We start from the raw sequence: 23,247 nt of genomic DNA on the forward strand, positions 1-23,247 counted from the left end.
AAGGTTTCAAAGGCAACCAGAGGAGTTTCTGGATTGGAAGGCTTCAGAAGGATAGGGGCCAAGTGCTGGGAAGTGGGACTTGTTTAATTTTGGCTATGTCGTCAGCATGGACGAGATCCACAAAGAATCTGCTTCCATGCCACAATAACGTTGTGTTAGTTACACCGGCTTGAAAGGATTACTTTTAGCGGGGCTTGCCATCGCTCTCTGCGGCTGTTCACCGGAAAGATAGCATTGTGAAACACTGCAGAACCAAAAGACTTTCTTACTTTTGCCCCGAATGACCATACTCCGTGAAATATTCCCGGATCCTCAGTTGAGGATGTTTGCTGCTGTAAGTTACCTCACAAACCGTGTTATCTCATAATGTATTGAGCGAATGGCAAAACAGTCAGCATTTAACACGGAACAGACACTAAAATGACAAAGCAAATGCATTTTTCAGACACAGCGAAGCATGAACGCTGAATGTGATACAGACCGTGGTCATGAGCCATAAACTAATCTCACAACTAACAGCAGGGCAATTCCAAACTACTTTTTCAAACATACTGGAGCCTTAGTGCACTACTCATTCCCAGAAAGTGCTGAAAAGAGAGGAGGAAACAACACAACAAGAATGGGCCATGAAAACTGAAGTTCACCAATGACAGTCTCGATTAGATTACCTTTCCCTTCTAATGTCTGCAGGACAGAAATTAACGAAACTTAAGACCATGTAACACCGTAACTCATTGGAAACATTTCCCTTTCGCCAGAACACCAAACAACGACGCGTAGAGACACCGCAGGACTTTGTTTCACGACAGCAATGAAGCAACACTCTCTTTTGGGTTTCGGTGAAAGCTCAACTCGCGTGGAACAGAACAACAGCAGTAGAGCCTGCGAATTCCGGTGTGGGAGGCGACCACCACATCGACTGTGACACCTTTGAGTGTGTTTGCACTTGCCAACACTACATTCAACACTGCTGCTTTTAGCTTGGCTTTGAGCAGAGCACAATAACACGCTGCAGTGGGGGGATTCGAAACTAAGTCCGCCTTCCAAACAGGAACCCGAATTCCGCGGCTTAGGCTGCTTGGCCACGGTACAGAGGCCTGCTTTTGCCCCACTCGTGAAGTGTGCTGTTTCTGATCCGCAGGACACACTGCAGGATTTTCAGACAGCGACATCCTCCCTGCGACATGTCCGTGCTGGATAATATTCTGTTGTGTAGATGTGCCCCCGGCTTTTTTGCTCCAACTGTGATTCCACTCTGAATCACAAATGTGTCACAAGCCACCTTAGATGTGCTGGCTCTCCACAGAGATAAATGTGTTTCTCTTTTGGTATCATTCTCTTGCCTTTTTCCTGTAACTCTCAACACTTTCACTTTCAACATAACCATCGAATTAGTTTTTAAATAACTCGATTGAAACTGCCTCTTTGTCAATTTCAGGCAGTGGTTTACAGACACTAACCACTCGCTATGTGAAAACGTTTCTCCTCATATCCATTTTTCTTCTTTTACGAATGACTTTAGAACTCTGCTGAATTGTTATCGATCCTTTCAGGCGTAGGGAACTTTCTCCCTTCCTTACTTCCTCTGTCTATCCCACTCATGTCTTGGAAAGGTTTAACAAGGCCAACTGTCGGCCTTCTGCTCCCAAGAAGAACTGCCCCAACCTTACAAATTACCTTTATTGTTGACATTCCTCATACATCACACCATTCCCATTAACCTGTTCAGCGATATTTCCAATCATTTCATGTCCCCACTTCCTCAAGTGTGCAGAACTGTGCGAACAACCAAGATGGTGGAATTGCCCTGCAGTTAGTTGTGCGATTAGTTTATGGCTCATGCCCATTTATTGTGTGGGTGAGCATCCTGAAACACTTGTTTCGCTTTCACCACATGTGGTACTGCGCCATGCTTACTAAAATGACACTTCTTACTCCAGAATTCAACGTTATTTCAAGGGGGGCAAATTCCTGATTTACAACTTTTTTTTATCAAACACCTGATAGGACGACCGGGCAAAAGTGAAATCAAACGATCAAGGCTCGATGGCGACTTCACGTAAGACATTCTCACATGCCAGTATTAACACAAGCTGCTGAGCGAAGATCATGCCCCAGCATAAGTGGCATTTTTACGTTTCCAACACCAAACCAGCTGAAAGTCGCTCAGATCCAACAACATTATACTTTGATCTCGGGTTTCTAAGCACCAAAGTGTTTCAAGAATATCGCCTTCTCATTCCGTCTCCTTGTTCACGGGACAGTGCTGTTTAACCCTTCCGCTTGGACTCCATCAGCAGAGTATTCAGTTATTTCCCTCCACCTGCAAGCAGTGTGAGGGGAGGCAAGCGCGGATATGCTGTCATCGGCAGAGCTAGTTCCATCAAGTGCTGGAAATCAGTAAGTTTGATTGTGAACTTTCTGTAAATATTATTTATCTGAGAGACAGATAAAGATGTTGAGCAGTTGGGAAAGACAGAATGTACAACGGATTCTCTATCCTCAAGTAAATTGATGTGAGGACATTTTTGTGCAGCCTGTTTGCAGTTCAGAATCCATCTTCACAGCAATCCTGCAGAAAGGCTTTTGTAACAGTGGCATCGGTTTCTTTGCTGCAATCGGGCAGCAGTTAACACCTGAGCCCCAGCTGTCCTAGATAAACCGAATGCGAATGAAACCCTCAGTCACTGAGAGTCATCCCCACGGTCCTGAGTTGCGGAGCTGCAGACAGTCTAACGCAGAAGGGAGGGTTAACAATGAGACATTATTTCACCATCAGCCACTCTGTTCCAGAGACAGGACGAGGGGCAGCATCAACGTGTGGCATCACTCACTCGCTGACAGAAGCTGTTCAGCCCATCGAGTCCACGGCAACTCTCTGTCACTAGTGTATCTCTGTGGTTATTCATAATTGGCGATCTATGTCCTAATAATGCGGAACTGTGTCAGTGTCATAATGCTGTCTCCAACAAGTTGATCCAATTGTTACTCACGTCTTTTCATTTCACGGGGAGGACATGGCTGTGTGAAACAGCGTGGGGAATAACTGCAGGGCTTCATGCGTATAGAGCACTAAACAACGAATATATCTCACCTTCACCAGTTTATTCCCAGCTCTGGCAAATGATTTTGTGAATCAGATCAGAGCAGACCGACAGAGAACAGGAAAATAGCTTCCCGAACTTCACGAGTATGTTTCCTCACCTGTGTCAATTTGGCGGGTGTATCAGTACGAAATATTCATTTCAGATACATTGCGTGAAAGGAAATGGAAAGTGAAACAACATGCAATACATAGAATGGAGCCATGTTATAGAGGAACACTGGCGGGGACAGTACACACACTGAAACGTGGAATTGTCAACGAGCAGAGGATGTTTTCAATCCATTAATTTCCGGGTTATGAGCCCAATAGGTTCCAGCTGCGCCGCTCTGTTAGCGCTGACTTTAGCATGAATTACACTGTCTTCAGCATTTCGCCTGACGTGTGGCATGTACCTCAGAGGATGATGTTGAAAAGTCATCACTATTATTGCGTGTGGCGCAGGTGTGTCCCGCCTCTGTCAATATAATCGGTGGGTAACTTCCACATTCTGTTGCTTTAACTGTGATTTAATTTGGAATCAGAAAATATGTCACAATGCAAAGTGAGGCCATGCAGCCCACATTCGCTGTGCTGGCACCAAACAATAAGGAAATGTCTGTGTGGTTCGATTGATTGACTTTATTTGATTGTTTGATTGTCACATGTATCTGAGTACAGTGAAAATATTAGTTTGCGATTGTTAAAGGCAGATCACACTAATCAAGGACATGCAGATTACCTTGTGAGTAAAAACAACATTTTGGACAGACTAAGGCTTTCAGGTTAATTCACACAGGACATGCGCTCGGCAAGATCCACATTAACAGGATCAACATCATTTGAAGTTAGGGAATGCATTTCTCAGTCTAGTAACGGCCGACAAGAAGTTGCTGGTGTATGTCTTGAAGCTTCGATATCTTGATCTGACCTTGATCTCAACGAAATCTTGCCTTCTGAGTCAAAAATAGAATTAAATGCAAAACTCCAGTGCTCAAGTGTGACTTCTCGTATGTACATCACCCACCCGAGGCAACATCACACCCAAGACCAACGAGCCAGAACCGCAGCTTGTGCATGATCTATAAATCAGGTGAGTCTCTTTGTTTAAAAATAGGCTTTTTTCTGTTGTTTCGGAGTGAAGGCAGCTTTGAGATTTAATAACAGTTCCTTGCCATTCTGACTTCCAGTTTCCCGGAAGCTGTGCTGGCCACTTGCCCCGCGAGCGGGCTCGCACCATTGGCAGCTGGGCGAACTCATCTTCTATTGGCAATCAGTGTCGTGGGAGAGAAACGTATACGCCCTCTTCAGCTCCATATCAAACACGGGTTTAGGGATCAGGGCGGGGGCTAGAGGGAGTGGGAGTTATTAAAATTCTGGAAAGCTGTCCAAAAGGGAGATCATGCATGCACAGGAACCCATCTTCTTTTGGGAACCTTGTGCAAATAACGCTATCTGAAACAAATAGAAAAGTGCAGGGAAAAAGAGAATTTCTCCCCGTCATCGGGAACTGTGTCTGTGTCGTTCTCGAAGTCACATCGAGGCCTCTGCTGTCTGAATCAGCATGGGGTGTTATTGCAGCGAGTCTTGTCGCTCAGGCACACTGCACCTGGTATGTATAAGTGTTATCCCAAGGTCAGAGAATAGATTTCACAGCTCACATCATCCCAGAGTGACAGGGAACAGAAGAAAGCGTTTCAAACAATCATCTTTACACCCATGGGATAAAAATGGATGTCTGCGAGCAGATAGTCTCGACCAGTGCTGTTGTTGTCTGTGTGACAACAACCAGGAAATATTTATCTTGCTTCTGAAAACAGGTGTGAAAATTTGCATAGCAGAGATACATCTACCTGCTGTTAGTGAAAGGATGAGCAGCAGACTATAGTTCACAGAGTATGGTCTGACCTCTGGTTTATGGGCTCAGCACGCTCCACCTGTGACGCTCTGCTCACAGGATTTGAGCACAAACAAAGGAATGACTCAGTGACAAATTCTGTTGAAACGGATTCTGTGAGGAATTGAAAGCGATGGAATGAAAAGCCCCTTGAGAGCGGGATGTAACATTATCTGGGATCGTTTTCCAGACTCGAGGAGAGTGGGCAGTGTTGTTTCCATGGGTCAATATCAGGATAGTAAGACTGAATCAGCGTCGAATTTTATTGTAGGGAGTCTTGTCGCCGAGACCCACTGTTCCTTTTGTACAATGGTACAAAAGCACGGACGTTTTGTGTAGAGGGGACAACTTCAAAATCGTTAATGAAGCAAAATACACAAATGAGCAAAACAACAAAGCAACCATAGGAACTGGTGTTACGTGACGGGATAAACCCTTCTGCTAATGTAAACCAGCAAAACCGAAAGGATTCATCCCGTGCTGTATTCTGTTAAAATTCAACAGGCAAAGAACTATCCCAAAAATCACTATTTAAAGTTAACATTAACAATTTTATTGTCATTTTTAACATGTGACAGAGAATAATCAACTTTCAACTATTTATAACTCCTTTCTCTTAATCCTCTGGTCTGCAATACCTTCCCTCACGCCGACGCTTCTAACATTTACAAAAAAAAATCAAATTTACAAACCAGCTAGTTGTAGAATCTTCTCTTTTCGATCTTCCTCTGTAGATTTTTTCTCCAGGTCGCTGTTGATGTTTTTTTTTTCTATGCTATCTATTTCTCCAGGTAGGCACCTCTTGGAGATTTTACGAACATCCTAAATCTGTTGGTCTTTTAGCTGCTCTCTTTGCTGTTCTTCGCAGCTTTGGGTAACTGTTCAAAATGTCCAATATTTGTCCCACAAAACGTCGGATCGTTTCATTGGTTTTAACATTGTAAAAATACTAAATTCTAACATGATTGGGGCATAATTTAAACTGATTGGCCGAATCCGCATTTGTTTTTGTATCCATGTAACACAGCTCTTAGTTGTTTCGACCAAATGTTATGTTGTTACCTTGTTCTGGACTCGTTGTGCTAGCCAGACATTTCAACACCATTAAAAATACATTACACCCAAAACTTCATAACACTGGCATTTGCCAAGACTGTGTATTTCGCTCAACATCGCTCTCTGTCAATCTCATGTGCGGCGATTTGAGCAATCTCTGGTCTATGTTAATCAAAACTTCCCTATTCTCAAAACCTCAGATTGAACCCGCCCCCTTATGTATGCCTTACCATATTAATTGATTCCTCACTGTGTTACTTAAGCACACGTTAAGAAGAAATACAAATGAGAACAACAGAAACCTGTGTGACTGCGATTTGACTCAATGTTGCTGCAGCCAACCGACTCAGCTGTAAGTGAAATAGCCCACACCTTTCCTGTACCGGTAAAGAGATTGCATAGCATAATGGTAAGTTTTCATGAGTTGAAGTAGACCCAGCATCATTAAGCAGGACGAAATTTACTGGGATATAAAGACATGATGAAATACACGGGGGTTGGGGGGTGAAATATGGTAAGGAAGGATATGGTCAGAGTTCCCTTGATACAAAATCGTTTCAGACGACGGAAATGAGGTTTACTGGGATAAAAGAAAAGAAGGGATGGAAAGAAAAGAAGGGATTTAATGGGATTGTAGAATAGATGAAGAATCATGCGACACAAATCAGGAATGACTGAGTTGTGTCCTAATGGAGATTTTCCAGCTGATGTAAAATTGGTTAGGGTAACAAAGATGGAAATTACCTCGTTCAGGTGATCGTATAACCAGAGGTTAGAGCTTCAAAATGAGCGAGGAACGACAAAGAAGTTTGCAACAGGTACTTTCTATTCTGAGTTTTTGAAATCGGAGATGATTTTTCAGAAAAAATAAAACATGTTAGAAGATGATTCCAGCATATTTGACAGGCCACGTGCAGACACAAGGAGCGAATTTAACAGGGACAGGGACTCTGGGTTGCCTGGTTGGGGAGGCAAAAGTGACACACTCAAGAATTGTTTAGGGTTCATCGGAAAGAAATTGCATAATATCTGCAACTGAACATGTTAAGTATAAGAAGAGCTGGTGGTGTTGAAAGGTGCATTAGCTGGTTCGACGTGGACTACTACAGATTGTTAATGTACTGAGCTGTTTGTTTTAGCTTTGCGTTAAATCGAAGCCGGTTAGCTCAGTCCGCTGGCTAACCGGTTTATGGTATTGAGTGAGAATAACAACGGGGGATTAATTGTCGCACTCACTGAGGTTGCCAAAAGGATCATCATCTGTACTGCTCACGGGATTTGTAATACATTTGTGACTCTAGTGAGTAGGAATGGACCAGTCGATGTCAAGCATCATTATCTTTGATATCTGTTGCCTTGAACATTTGTTCACAATGACAACGAACGGGACTGAGTCCATTTAATACTCTCTGATCTCCTCCAGAAACTTCAAGCGACAAGACGCTTCCTTAATCCTGTAGGAACCCTCTGTTCCGCACAGCAGCAAAACTATTTGATATTGACTTTACCAGATTCACTGACAACATTCAGTCTACCCAAAGAGATAAATCTAATTCCTTTCAAACGGCTTAATTAGCTGTGTGACGTTGCAGCAAACATGATTATATGAAACGAGTTTAACAGCCGATTCAAGAATGTAATCCAGTGCAGAGATTTGAAAAAGGTTATCAAGCTATAATATCACCTCTGTTTCTTGATCCACAGATGGATCATCACTTGGGGAAAATGCGCAGTTTTACGGTTAATAATTGATACCTGTCCCAAAGACAGAACAATCCCACAAATCAGAAACTGGAGTTTTAGAATAGATGCTGCTTTATTCGACATTATTCTTCGACTACGCTTCAGTCTGATGCTCCAATAATTCCTGATTAACGTCAGTAAAACCATCTTTAGATGAGGATTGAAATTACAACTGCGGCATTTGAACACACTGTTCAGTGCCAAGCGCTGATCAGTTGCTCCACTGCAGCCCACCGGCAGCAAGCCTATAAAGTGCCCAACTCGTACCTCTGGGACCTTCGACCCGCATGTTCTACTTTTGCTGCAGTTCTGGAATTAATGCTAAGGCAGAGGAAGAGGAACTGATATGGACCTGGGACTTTTCGGGCATCATGTTCAGGAAGTGGGACACAGAAAAATGTTGCGCAAAATAGACTTGATTGAAAACTGGATTTCCGTGGGTCGCTGCGTTGTTTAAAGACAACGTTATATTATCGCTGTCACAGGGCTTCTCATTCGGTCGGCTTCAATTTGGCACGGAATTCTATTCAACGACACTTCTCTAATTTCTTTCTTCAAGTTCCTACAGACAACATGTAACATACTGCACTCATCATCAATCTTCATCATGGCTACATCCAAGCACATGTTGCACAGTTTTCATGAATACTGAAGATAGAAGAATGTTATGCAAGAGTAAATTGAAATTCAGTTTAAGTTGTAAAGTGATAAGAATCCAGAGAAAGACACTGAATTTCCCAAATTCATGTTTCTTACCGTGGCCAGAACTCTAGCCAGGCAAAGGGGAAATCTGTCCCTGAATTCCCAATATCCACACGGCCGTTTGCTCCATGTGGCTGGTTGGAAACCTGTGTGAAGGAGCATGCAGTCTGACAGAGCGTCTGGAAGAACCCTCCACTGTCTGATCTAATGCTACAACAGGAGCTGGGAATTCCAGCTGTAAGAGCAGTGGGATAAAGGGAAGTCCTTGGTGTTCCGTGGTGGAGATTCACAGTGTCCTCATCATGTTATTGTTTAATTTCCTCTGTCAGAAACAGTAAAGACAGAGAGGAATATATGGTGGCCATTTCGTTCACCAGCGCTACCCCGCCATTTGATGCCATCATGGCAAACCAAACCGTCAATGTCATTTCCCAGCCCATCCACATCAACCTTTCCCCCAAAGGGAAAGAGATACTGAATAAACCGAAAAACTCTGCAACTGTGGGTGGGAAAGGCGTTTAGAGACAGTGGGCTGCTGCAGTGGGTTTTGTGAATGAGAGTAAAAACAATGACTGCAGATGCTGGAAACCAGACCCTGGACCAGTGGCGCTGGAAGAGCACAGCAACCCAGGCAGCATCCGAGGACAGGCAAAATCGACGTTTCGGACAAAAGCCCTTCATCAGGAATAAAGCAGGGCCTTTGTCCGAAACGTCGACCCTGCCCGTCCTCGGATGCCGCCCGAACCGCTGCGCTCCTCCAGCACCACCGATCCAGAATCCGGCCTCCAGCATCCGCAGTCATCGCCCTTACCTCACAGGGTGATTGAGCAGAGCGAGGAATACAAAGTTATGGCTGCAGAGGAAGTGCACAAAAAGCAAGATCGACATTAGGTTGGAAATTTGAGCGGTCCATTCAGCAGTCTAATAACAGCAGGAAAGAAGTTGTTCTTGAACCTATTGGTACATGTGCTGAAGCTTTTCAATCTTGACATTGAGATAGAATACCAGCCATGGTCTACTCGAATGGTAGAGCAGTCTTGATGGGCCAAATGGCCTACTTTATTCCTATTCCTGGGGGGAAAATACCTCAACTTCTTCAAACCCAGCTCTTATGCTGCATTGTCATATCAGATCACTTTGTTTCTCTCACCACAGATATAACTCCAGACACGCCAGTGCTACATTGTTGGAGATGCCATCTTTCACATGAGATATTAACCTGCCACCTCAATTGTCTTACAGATGATAAGAAAACTATTTTAAGGAAGATCAGGGGAGTTAACTCTGCTACTTATCCTTCAGAGAATCTCACTGAAAGAGATTATCTGGTCATTGTAACATTACTGTTTGTGAATTCCTATCACTCAAACAACATCACTGAAATAGATTATCTGGTCATTTTCACATTATTGTTTGTGATACCTTGCGTGGTGAAAACTGCTTGCTGTATTACCTGCATGACAACAGTGACTAGACTCTGAAAGCATTGTCATTAACACATCTTTGGAAATCCTAATGTCTTGAGGACTGCTTTAGAAACAGATGTCTTTCTTTTCATATAAATGATGCTGACATGGACTAGCTTTTGTTTTGGCCGTTTCTATTTAAATCATATCTAATATATTCAATGAGCAATTCAATCTCTCCACTTGAGGAAAATCAGGTCGGGGGAGCAGAGTTCATATCAAGATGGTTGCCTGTGCTGATTCTGCATTGTCATCTCTCCCACAACATTAGAGAATGGTTACAGCACAGTCATTTCCCTGCCTTCTCCCTGCAGTCCTGAACAGTGCACCCCTCCTGAGTAATCACAGCTACTGACTCCATTATGCAGCCCACGACCACTACTGAGGACAGTGCTTGAGCTGCCAATAGGCCTCCTGAAGACAAAGTTATGTTGCTTGAGCAAGTCTGGGGGCTTCTTGCAGTGCAGTCCACACAGTGTAGGAGAAAGTGAGAACTACAGATGCTGGAGATCAGAGTGTGGTGCTGGGAAAGCACAGCAGGTCAGGTAGCATCCGAGGAGCAGGAGAATCGATGTTTTGGGCATAAGCCCTTCATCAAGAATGCGCCCACAGTCCACAGAGTGTGTTGTATAAACTCTTTACAACTTACGAAGGCAAAGTGGGATAGTGAAATTGAAGAGCAGAGCAGACGTCCAAGGAAGAAAGTGAGAATATTGAGCAGGGGGAACATCACTCTCATCATGATAAAGCACTGCAGCATTGGGTGCTAGAAGCCAGACAGGACTTCATTGACACCTGGTTCCTGTAGATGAGATAAAAACAATGACTGCAGATGCCGGAAACCAGACTCCGGACCAGCGGCGCCGGAAGAGCACAGCAACCCAGTCAGCATCCGAGGACAGGCAAAACCAACGCCTCGGGCAAAAGACCTTCATCAGGAATAAAGGCAGAGAGCCTGAAGCGTGGAGAGATAAGCTAGAGGAGGGTGGGGGTGGGGAGAGAGTGGCATAGAGTACAATAGGTGAGTGGGGGAGGAGATTAAGGTGATAGGTCAGGGAGGAGAGGGTGGAGTGGTTAGGTGGAAAAGGAGCTAGGCAAGTCGGACAAGTCCGGACAGGTCAAGGGGACAGTGTGGAGCTGGAAATTTGAAACTAGGATGAGGTGGGGGAAGGGGAAATGAGGAAACTATTGAAGTCCACATTGATGCCCTGGGGTTGAAGTGTTCCGAGGCGGAAGATGAGGCGTTCTTCCTCCAGGCGTCTGGTGGTGAGGGAGCGTAGGTGGAGGAGGCCCAGCACCTCCATATCCTCGGCAGAGTGGGAGGGGGAGTTGAAATGTTGAGCCACTGGGCGATTTGGTTGATTGGTGCGGGAGTCTCGGAGATGTTCCCTGAAGCGCTCTGCTAGGAGGCGCCCAATCTCCCCAATGTAGAGGAGACCGCCAAAACATCGATTCTCCTGCTCCTCGGAAAGGGCTTATGCCCAAAACATCGATTCTCCTGCTCCTCGGAAAGGGCTTATGCCCAAAACATCGATTCTCCTGCTCCTCGGAAAGGGCTTATGCCCAAAACATCGATTCTCCTGCTCCTCGGATGCTACCTGACCTGCTGTGCTTTCCCAGCACCACACTTTGATCTCCAGCATCTGTAGTTCTCACTTTCTCCTACACTGTGTGGACTGCACTGCAAGAAGCCCCCAGACTTGCTCAAGCAACATAACTTTGTCTTCAGGAGGCCTATTGGCAGCTCAAGCACGGTCCTCAGTAGTGGTCGTGGGCTGCATAATAGAGTCAGTAGCTGTGATTACTCAGGAGGGGTGCACTGTTCAGGACTGCAGGGAGAAGGCAGGGGAATGACTGTGCTGTAACCATTCTCTAATGTTGTGGGAGAAATGACAATGCAGAATCAGCACAGGCAACCATCTTGATATGAACTCTGCTCCCCCGACCTGATTTTCCTCAAGTGGAGAGATTGAATTGCTCATTGAATATATTAGATATGATTTAAATAGAAACGGCCAAAACAAAAGCTAGTCCATGTCAGCATCATTTATATGAAAAGAAAGACATCTGTTTCTAAAGCAGTCCTCAAGACATTAGGATTTCCAAAGATGTGTTAATGACAATGCTTTCAGAGTCTAGTCACTGTTGTCATGCAGGTAATACAGCAAGCAGTTTTCACCACGCAAGGTATCACAAACAATAATGTGAAAATGACCAGATAATCTATTTCAGTGATGTTGTTTGAGTGATGTTACAATGACCAGATCATCTCTTTCAGTGAGATTCTCTGAAGGATAAGTAGCAGAGTTAACTCCCCTGATCTTCCTTAAAATAGTTTTCTTATCATCTGTAAGACAATTGAGGTGGCAGGTTAATATCTCAGGTGAAAGATGGCATCTCCGACAATGTAGCACTGGCGTGTCTGGAGTTATATCTGTGGCGAGAGAAACAAAGTGATCTGATATGACAATGCAGCATAAGAGCTGAGTTTGAAGAAGTTGAGGTTTTTTCCCCCCAGGAATAGGAATAAAGTAGGCCATTTGGCCCATCAAGACTGCTCTACCATTCGAGTAGACCATGGCTGGTATTCTATCTCAATGTCAAGATTGAAAAGCTTCAGCACATGTACCAATAGGTTCAAGAACAACTTCTTTCCTGCTGTTATTAGACTGCTGAATGGACCGCTCACATTTCCAACCTAATGTCGATCTTGCTTTTTGTGCACTTCCTCTGCAGCCATAACTTTGTATTCCTCGCTCTGTTCAATCACCCTGTGAGGTAAGGGCGATGACTGCGGATGCTGGAGGCCGGATTCTGGATCGGTGGTGCTGGAGGAGCGCAGCGGTTCGGGCGGCATCCGAGGACGGGCAGGGTCGACGTTTCGGACAAAGGCCCTGCTTTATTCCTGATGAAGGGCTTTTGTCCGAAACGTCGATTTTGCCTGTCCTCGGATGCTGCCTGAATTGCTGTGCTCTTCCAGCACCACTGATCCAGAATTTGTGAATGAGAGGCCGATTCTGGGCTGATCAAGTTTCAAGTGATATGATTCCCTCAAAACTCACCAACCAGAAAGTGAGGAATCTTCTCTGGTCAGTAGCAGGGCGGAGAACTCCAGACGATGGGAACTGATGATGAATCAGCAGAACAACCATTCATTCAGCTGAAATCCAAACTAAACTCCAATTCTGGTGGGACTCAAAATTACAAACTTTGAATCGCAATCTTAACAATGCAGTAGAAGTCCAACATGTCTTTCATTTTGCCACAGAGCTGTACTAGCCTCCATTGTACTGCACCCAAAGTTACGTTGTTCAAGTCTTTCACCAAACATCTGTTTATCCTCGCCCCAGTTTACAGTACTTGGTCCTCATCCGTGCATGCTCTAGCTCCTCAAGTGTTCGGCTACGTTCTCCTGAAGCATTTTAATGACTCTTAGCTTCACCACACGTTCAAATAGTGAGTTCCAGACAAACGACACTCTCAGGATGTAAACATTCTTCCTAAACCTATTCTGAACATTTTCTCTGTAGCGTTTCATCTATATCCCTGGTTATTAATCATTCCCATAAGAAGTTTATTCCTGTCACACATATCTATCCCCTTTCTGTGCACGTTAATCAATTTCGCTCTCAGCTTTCTCCGCTCTCAGATAAAGAGCACCAGTCGAGCTCATCTATCTTTGCAGTGGCGTGAGTGTAGTGCTTTCAAAGCACAGCAGGTCAGGTAGCATCCCAGCAGCAGGAAAATTGATGTGTTGGACATAGGCCCTTCATCAATAATGAGATTTTTGAGTCGGGGTTGAGGGAGGGGAATGGGAGTGGTGGTCAGGTAGCTGGGAAAGTGATAGGTGGATGAAGGTGAGGGAGATGGTGGTAATTCAGAGGGGAGATTGTTGTCCGGGTCCAGAGCGCAGTGCCTAGTTGGAGGCTTTGCACTGGGATAATGTGGGGGAGGTGAAATGAGGAAGCTATTAAAATGCACATTTGGCCCGTGTGGTTGCAGGGTCCTAAGGTGGAATATGGGACGTTCTTTCTCCAGGCATCGGCTGGTAATACATTATTGAAACATCAGGCGGTGGCTTGTGCCTGAAGCAGCGATTATCTTCTCCTCAGATGCTGTCTAACGTATTGTGCTGTTCCAGCACTACACTCTCGACTCTGAGCTCCAATACCTGCAGCCCTCACTTTCGCTTAACTTTTCAGGGGAAATGGTCGAGCTCAGGCACCACCTTAGTAAATCTCCTCTGACCACCCTCCCGTGCAAACACACGTTTCCTGAAGGCTGGCGATAAGAAAAGAACAAAATTATCCAAAGAAAAGCAGAAATATCGGAACAAAACCAGCAGGTCGAGTGGATCTGGGGAGGGACTTTCGAGCCAAACGATCCACCTTTGGAACGAATGGTATGTGTAGGTGGGGCAGGAACGTGAAAGAAGGTGGACAGGGTCTAAAATGATTGAACTTGATACTGGGTATTGAAGATTGCACCGTGTCTCAGCAGGAAATGACGTTCCGCTCTTTCAAATCGCGCTGTGCTATGCGGGAGCTCTGCAGCAAACCAAACTGAAATGGAGGCATGGGAACGCAGTGGGCTGTTGCAGTGACAGGAACCTGGAAGCTCACGGTCTTATTTTGCTTGCAGACAGAACGAAGGTGCACACACGTTGGTCACCCGCTCTGTTTTTCTCTCCCGAGTCTGGACGAGATCACATTGTGAGCAGGAAATTCAGTTTGCTAAGTTGAGTGATGGGCAGATAAATCACTGAAACTTACACAATGAGGAGAGACATCATAAACGATCAGCATTGCACCTTCTTGGATTTCGTGCAATGGTGCCATATGGGGAAGTGCTGGAAGTCAAGAAGCATTGGACGATGGCGTACAGAGAGAAAGTTTCCTGCATTGTGCCGGTATTCAGTGGTATGGGCTAGTGGGGAAAGGGCAGAATGTATATCTTCCTGTGCTACGTGCTATAAATATTTAGCTCACTCCAGAGCAAAAGTATTTAATGATTTTCATTCAAACACTGACAGTAGGTACAGCTTGCAGAAGTCACGTGTTTGCGCTATCACTGTCACTCTGTCTCCCCGAGAGCATCAGTACTCCCCCACGTTGATTCAGACAGATCAGTTCTTCCTGTGACATGTCGCTTCGAGAATGGAAGGACAGGTGTTAATAACCGTCCTTGGAATGGGTTAACTGTATTGCTCAGTAACAATCACTGAACTGTCCGAACTCCATTTCAAATAACTTTACCCATAGCCTTGTATGTCTTGGCATCACAAATTCACATCCGAATATTTCGGAAAGTTATGGGGATTTCTGCCTCTTCGATCCTTGCATACACTGTATTCCAGATTTCAACCACCCACTGTTTGAAAACGTTTTTCCACGACTCTGACATTAAATCGATGGCCAACCGTGATCGAAGTCTCCATCAAAGTGTAACATGTACTTCAGTCTATTCTATCCATATCCCACCGTACTTTTTACATCTTAATCAGGCCCCCCTCAATCGCGTCTGCTCTAAGAAAAACAACTCTAGTTTGTCCAATCCCACTTCTTTAGCCCAGACAATATCTTATCAAATCTCCCCTGCATCGTTTCCCGTTCTATTACATCCCTGCTGCAATGTGAATTGCATAATTACACACATTGGTCTCGCTTGAGCCGAATGAACAAGTGAAATAAATGATGCGCAATTCGACAAAAAACTGGTGTTTTTTTTAAAATAAAGTTTATATTTTCCTCAATGCTGCCCTGTTCCCTTTTCCTGAGCCTGATGTTTCAATAATCGCTGATCCACGTCAGTAAAAGCTGCGACATGAGGATTGATCTCACAACCGCGGTATCCAAATGGATCAACTCGTTTGAAGGTCCCGATGGTGAGACTTGGGCATGGTCAGTCAGCAACAGTGAGTGCAGCAACACCAACTGAACGGGGTCAATGTGAAAGTGATTGTAAGGGAAATGGGAGGGGGGACTTAAAGGAGGTATGTGATTGCGGGAGGGAAGGAAGACTCCGAGAAGGGGTGAGTCTGAATCCTGAAATATGACTCGCAGAGATGTGTGAGAGAGAGGGGTTTGGTGGCAAAGTAATCATAATCTCTGAGAATGTTTTCATGTAAAATCAACTAATTTCTTTCTGTGTGTTCTCTGCATGAGTCACAAGGAATAAAATGCAGTGACTCGAATTCGTACGAGCTTACTGCGGCCACAATGCAGAATATTTTATCATTGAAACCATTACTGAGTCATGCAGAGACACGCGTTTAAAAACAACAATAATTACAGTGACAGAAGATATGTTAGGAAGAGTAGCAGATGCACAACAGGAATATTAGGCCAGGGATAGCAGACATGTGGGAATTCAGAATTGGCTGAATTTTAAATTCGATATCCTCAGACGCTGTGGTGGTTCCATCGGACTGCATGTTGAATACTGAGTTTGATGAATTTCGAGAAACAAAAAGTTTCAGGGGATAGTGCGAGATATTAGTGCAATGTATGTTTCAATAACAATGAGATTTAAAACTTTTGCTTCACTAACTTACCCACACAAGGAGATACCCATTGCTGCAGTCAGTCACATAACCCCAGTACCTAGAACCAGAATCAGGCAAACTTTGTGGCACAACCGCTAATATCAAACCGGAAGTGGGGGCGGCAATGAACACGTGAAGCTATTCTGTGGCACCAGTGACATGATTGGTAAAGGTGCGGACATTGAGTCATAGAGATGTGCAGCATGGAAACAGACTCTTTGGTCCAACCCGTCCATGCCGACCAAATATCCCAACCTAATCTAGTCCCACCTGCCAGCACTCTGCCGATATATTTCCAATCCCTTCCTATTCTTATACTCATTCAAAGGCCTTTGAAATGTTGCAATTGTATGAGCTTCCACCACTTCCTCTGGCAGCTTATTCCATACACGCACCATCCTCTGTATGAAAACGTTACCCCTTAGGTCTCTTTTATATCTTCCCCTTCTCAACCGAAATCTATGCCCTCTAGTTCTGGACTCCCCGCCACCACTGAAAAGACATTTTCCATCTATTCAAGCGTGTGAAATGCTGAGGATGGGAGTGCTTCTGGTCAAAGGCGAGGTGGAAGGGCATCTTGGTCTCAATTTATTATATTATTAAGATTTAGCAGCAGCATTAACCAGCACTGAGGATTGGCTCAGAGGAAGCTTACTGAAGCCTTAAGTGAGAGGCCGATGTATTGAAAGCATTCTAAGAGATTTTCCTTCACAAAACGGTATTTTGTTACTTTGACAGTAAGAACTGATGTTGTTCACATCGTCTCCACATCAGTCTCTTGCTCCAGTAATCACTCCAATCCAGCATACATTTCTTCCATTCCAACACAGGAACGCGTAGTATTCGCTCTCCATCTGGGATAATCTAAATTGACAATGTCATTCTTTGAATGGAGAACTGCAGTAGGGAGTTGTTCGTGCAGTGGCGATCTATTGGGCGAGTAATCTTTGAAGAATGGAACGTGGCAGCTGCTGTTATTTGAATTCGATGAATAAAATCTGGAAAATGAACCCAACCTCAGGAACAGAGACAATGATTTTAATATGCAGAAATCTCATTCATTCATCTCCCTTCGAAAGGGGAATCTGCCGACCATAACGAGTCCTGCCAACATGTGTCTCCAGACCCACAACAATGTGGTTCACCCATAAATACCCTCTGACTCAGTTCAAGGTGAATTACGAATGAAGAACTAATGGTCTTCAGACCAATGATAACAACTTTTCGTGGGAGAATAAGGAAGCATAAACATACATGGACAATGGGGGAAATGGGAATCGTGTCTGTGTGGACTCGAATTCAACTGTTTATCAAACTAAATAGACAAAAGGATACCCGCAACGTCAAGAAGTCAGGGCCATGGGATGACTGCTGGAAGGGATTCAATTACCCGCTGAGGTGTAAAGTCACTTGCTCAGTCAGAATGCGCACAGATCACTCACCACACCCATATGTGAGAAGTGATCACTCAGGAGAACAACTGACAGAGTGAACAGCATGTTTTCAAATGACAGTAGGAGTTCGATTCTGCTGTTATTTCAGCTGTTAACCCCAACCAGCAATGAACCCTTTTTGGATGCGTGTTTCCAGTGCAGTTCCACTGTTTTTTGATGTCGACCAATGATTTAGACTTAGTTGTAGGAGCCATGATTCAGAGGTTTGCTAATGATTCAACAATTGGGCGTGTAGTTGACTGTGACGAAGAATGTCAGAGACTGCAGGGATGTATCAATAAGATGGAAAGGAAAAAAAGCGAATTGCATTGAATTCAGACCAATGAGTGTTAACGAAATTGGGGAGAAGAAACAATAGCAATGAGTATTTTGTGTGGTGTAGACAGACAAAGTGATCTGGAGTGGACATTCATGATCGCTGAAGATCAATGGACAGGGGAATCAGTTGGACGGAAGTGCGTACTGTAGATGCTGGAGATCAGAGTCAAGAGTTGAGTGATGCTGAAGAAGCACAGCAGGTCAGGCAGCATCTGAGTTGCAGACAAAAATGACGTTTTGATCAAAAGGCCTTCATCAGGAATAAGGCTTGGAGCCTCGAGGTTGGGGAGATAAATGGGTGGGGTTGGGTTTGGGAGAATTTAGCTGAGACAGCAATAGGTGGATGGAGGTGGGGATAAGAGTGTTAGTTCGGAGAAGAGGTTGGAGTGGATAGCTGGGAAGGAAGATAGACAGATGGGACAGGTCAGTAGGACGGTGCCAAGCTGGAAGGTTGGAACTAGGGTAAGATGGGAGATGAGGGGAAATGAGGAAACTGGTGAAATCCACATTGATGCCATGGGGTTAAGTGTCATGAGGCAGAAGATGAGACGTTCTTCCTCTAGGCGTCGGGTGGTGAGTGAGTGTCGGTGGAGGAGGCCCAGGACCTGCATGTACTCGGGAGAGTGGCGGGGGGAGTTGATGTGCTCGGTCACGGGGCATTGGGGTTGATTGTTGCCGGTGTCCTGGAGAATTTCTCTGAAGCGTTCTCTGAGAAGGTGTCCGGTGGCCCCATTGTAGAGGAAACTGCGTCAGGAGCAACGGATGCAATAAAAGGCAAGTGTGGAAGTGCAGGTGAATCTTTGATGGATGTGGAAGGCTTCTTTGGGTCAGTGGGCGGAGTTGCGGGTGTGTGGGCGCAGGTTTTACACTTCCTGTGGTGGCAGAGGAAGGTGCTGGGAGGGGAACGTGGGTCATTTGAGGGTGTGGACTTGACTAGATAGTCATGGAGGGAATGGTCTTTGCGGAAAGTGGATCGGGGTAGGGAGTGAAAAATATCCCTGGAGGTCAGTGTTACTGATGTTTTTTTTAGAAATCCACTAACTCCACAGCTGTCTGGATTTCAACTCCTCCCATCGCACCTCCTGCACCAATGTTATCCTGTGTTCCCAACTCCTCTGCCTCTGCCGCATCTTCTCCAAGAGGACCAGTTCCACAACAGAACACAGCAGATGGCCTTCTTCTTTAAAGAACGGAACTTTCCTCCCATGTGGTTTAAGATGCCCTCTAACGCATTTCATCCATGTACTGCATGTCCATCCATGAACCCCATATCTCCAAACACAACAAGGACAGATCAAGGACAGAGGAAGGTTCTCAACTTCCATTCCACCAACCTCCGCAAAAATCACATCATCCACCCACATTTCGCTACCTCTAAATTGACCCCACCACCAGGGATATATTTCCCTCCCCAAACCCATTAATTTTCCTCAAAGACCTTTCCCTCCGCGACTACCTAGTCACGTCCATGCCCTCAAATGACCCACCATTCCCTTCCAGCACCTTCCTCTGCCACCGCAGGAATTGCAAAACTTGCACCCACATCGTACTACTCGCATCTATCCAAGGCTCCAGTGGAGCCTTCTAGATCCATCAAAGGTTCGCCTATACTTCCACAGATGTCATTTGTTGTACCTGCTGTTCCAGATGCGGTCACCTCTAAATTGGGGAGACCGGATATCTTCTGACAGAGCACTTCAGTGAACATCTCCAGGATACCTGTAAGAATCAACTCCACTGCCCTATGGCCAAACATTTCAACTTCGCGTCCCACTCTCCTGAGGAAATGCAGGTCCTGAGCCGCCTCCATCGCCACTCCCTCACTACTCAACGCCTGGAGGAAGAACACCTCATCTTCTTCCTCGGGACCCTTGAACCCCATGGCATCAATGTGGATGTCATCAGTTTCCCCATTCCCAGTCCCTCATCTTACCCCAGTTCTAACCTTCCAGCTCAGCACCATCCTCCTGACCTGTCCACCCTGTGTATTTTCATTCCCACCTATCCATTCCACCTTCCTCTCTGACATATCACCGTCAGCCCCCACCTCTATCCACCTACTGCAATCTCAGCGACCTTTTCCCCAGACCCACGACCTCACATTTATATCTCCACCCCATAGGCTGCTTGTCTCATTCCTGATGAAGGGCTTTTGCCCGAAACATTGATTTTTCCTCAGATGCTGACGGACTTGCTGTGCTTCTCCAGGACCATTTTCATCTTGAAGGGAATAAGTTGATTGAGAGGGATTTTGGATTTTTCTGTTGTTGACCACAGACTGTTGCAGCGAGTAGAACTTTAGCAAGCACCAGTTTAGGGAATAGCGAAAGGTCTGAGCACAAGTGTGGTCACTGCATTAATCAACATTTATAAAGTTTTTAGATTAAAAATGGAGGGCTGAAGTATGCAACTTTGCCCATAAAGACTGATTCACCACTCAATGAGTTTATCATTGATTCCTTTCAAACTCAGACTGCTATTGGCCTTGGAGGGGAACTTGCAAATGGTGGCGTTTCGTTGCATGTTCCAACCTTGTCCTATTAGTTAGTACAGCTGTTCAGAATTGAAGGTTCAGTCAAATCGTCTCGGATGACTTACTCCAGTGCATCGTGTAGTTGGTGCACTCTGCTGCTATTGTGCCTTAACGGTGAAGGGAATAAATATTCAGGTATTGAGTCGGGTACAATCAAAGGACTGCATTGTCGTGGATGGTGTCCATTTCATTAAGTGTTGTTGAAGTCACACCCATCTCGGCAAATGGAGAGAGTCCTGTTCCACATCTCATTTGTACCGTGCAAACTATGTAGGATTCACGGAACAATGAGTTGAGTTTACAATCCAAAACTGTTGTTGGAAGTGTTTATATAGCCGGTCTCAATCCGTTTTTCCCAAATTCTAGCTCCGTAGACGATTACATAGGGGAATTAGGTTACAGTAAAGCCATTGAATGTCAATGGAATATGATTAGGTTCTCATTTGTCAGATTTATAATTACTCTATTTCGTTGTTGTGTGGACCAATCTGATTCCAATCACTAGCTGATTTCAAGTTCCAATTCTCGTCTGTGCTTGAAATTTCAACCGTTGCCTCACGTAGATTTCTCCACCTACCTTAATAATATGTAAGGACGGTATAAGGGACAGCAGAGATTTACAAACATGGTGCCAACACTGCATAAAATGGCGCTCTGTAATCACATAATAACAATTATAAACTTTCAATATTCGTGGGATCTTGACAGGGTAGATACGGGCAGGTGGTTTGCCCTCTGGTATGAGGAGAGCACCAGAGGACATGAACTCAGAATTATATATTGCCCATTTAATTCAGAAATGAGGAGGAATTTCTTTGCTCAGGGCCCAGTGATTCTGTGGAACTCTTTCCTGAAACTTTTGTTGAGGCTGAGTTGTTATGTATTTTCAAACTGTGCCAGACAGATATTTAACCAGCATGTCGATGAAGCACTATCGAGGTTAGACAGGAGAATGGAGTTGAAGATTATCAGATCAGCCATGAGTTCGTTGAATGGTGGAGAAGCTCGATGGGCTGAATGGCCGACTTCCAATCCTATATCATTTGATGTAACACCTTATTTTATTGATAAGTTTAGAATTCTGAGGGGATGGGATGAAGTGATAGAAAAGGTTTCTCAAATTGATCAGACAAATCAGGAACAAGACTCATAAACTGATGAACAAGAAATGTGCTGTCGCTTGGAGTCATTAAAGGCACTGGGCATACCACAGATGGGTATGTGCAGACGCTGTGATTGCTAAAGAAAATTCGTGGATCTTATATTGTTGTCAACTTGGTGATCACGCTAGATGATGGATCGCGGTATGATTCACACAACAAAAGGTTGTGAAAGAATGAATGATTCGTTTCATTTGAAAAGTTTTCTGCAGTTCCAATTCAATTGATTGTTGAAAATACTGATCAGAACTTTGTGTGGAGTGTGACATTAAAATTCACAAGCCCACTGGATAAACTATTGCACCGTTCTCTCCTTATTTGTTCCCCTTTCATTCGATGTAAATTCATAGAAAGTCAAGACGGAATGAAAGGAAGAAAGAAACGTTGCCCTCCTTTTCATTATCCCAATGTCACTTACAACAGAAACAAATTTCTTAATTACAACTTTGATGAGGTATCGATTTATCACAAATTTCCAGTGCAATTAAGGGCAAGAGCAAGATTCTCCATCCAATGTATCCTAAAGATGCGAGGCACAAAGGGAAACCACAGCTGCTTATGATGGAAGTAACAGCCCGAGTAAGATTCAAATCCACACATGCGCAATGAAAGAGCAAACCGTCGCCTTAACCTCTGGACCACTTCAGCCCATGGCAAAGGGGCTCACATGTGACCACATCAAGATTACATATGGTGCACCTACGGGATAAGAAATTCCCTGAGCGGAATCGAATCCACACCATTTTGTTTCTGCTTTCAGCCGAAATAGTAGGACCAGCAAAATCCAAGGAATTGACCTCGTCCTTGGAAGGTGTAGCTGTCCTTGATTCATTGCGAGTGGGAACTGCCTCAGAATGAACCCAGCGAACACGAAATTCCCGTCACATTCACACGCATATTTACTCTTGACTCATAATTTCTTCAGATAGATTCTCTCTCACGTGAAGAAGTATATACGGAGAGAGAAATGAAGGTGATGTGGTAGCTCTATGGTCTTTCTCATATGGCTGAACCTGAACTGGGCAAAATTCCCGGAAATGCAGTTTTGTTCGTTTCATTTTATTAATTTTGCTGGAATCTCACTCTGTTCATTGCAATGATCGGAAGTGAATTGGATTTCTATCACTGGAACGTTTAATGTTGTATTTAATTTTGCTCCGAATTTATTTCAGATTAAAGGTAATACTGATGAGAGCAACAGAAGGTTGAACTACAAAACAAGATATCAGATTTGATGTTCAGTTACTTTGGCAGAGTTCAGTGGGTATCAAATGAACCCAGCATCGTGGCGA

Source organism: Chiloscyllium plagiosum, unplaced genomic scaffold, assembly GCF_037043375.1.
Source record: "Chiloscyllium plagiosum isolate Xiang-an unplaced genomic scaffold, Cpla_swu_hap1 HiC_scaffold_39, whole genome shotgun sequence".
NCBI classification, from domain to species: domain Eukaryota; kingdom Metazoa; phylum Chordata; class Chondrichthyes; order Orectolobiformes; family Hemiscylliidae; genus Chiloscyllium; species Chiloscyllium plagiosum.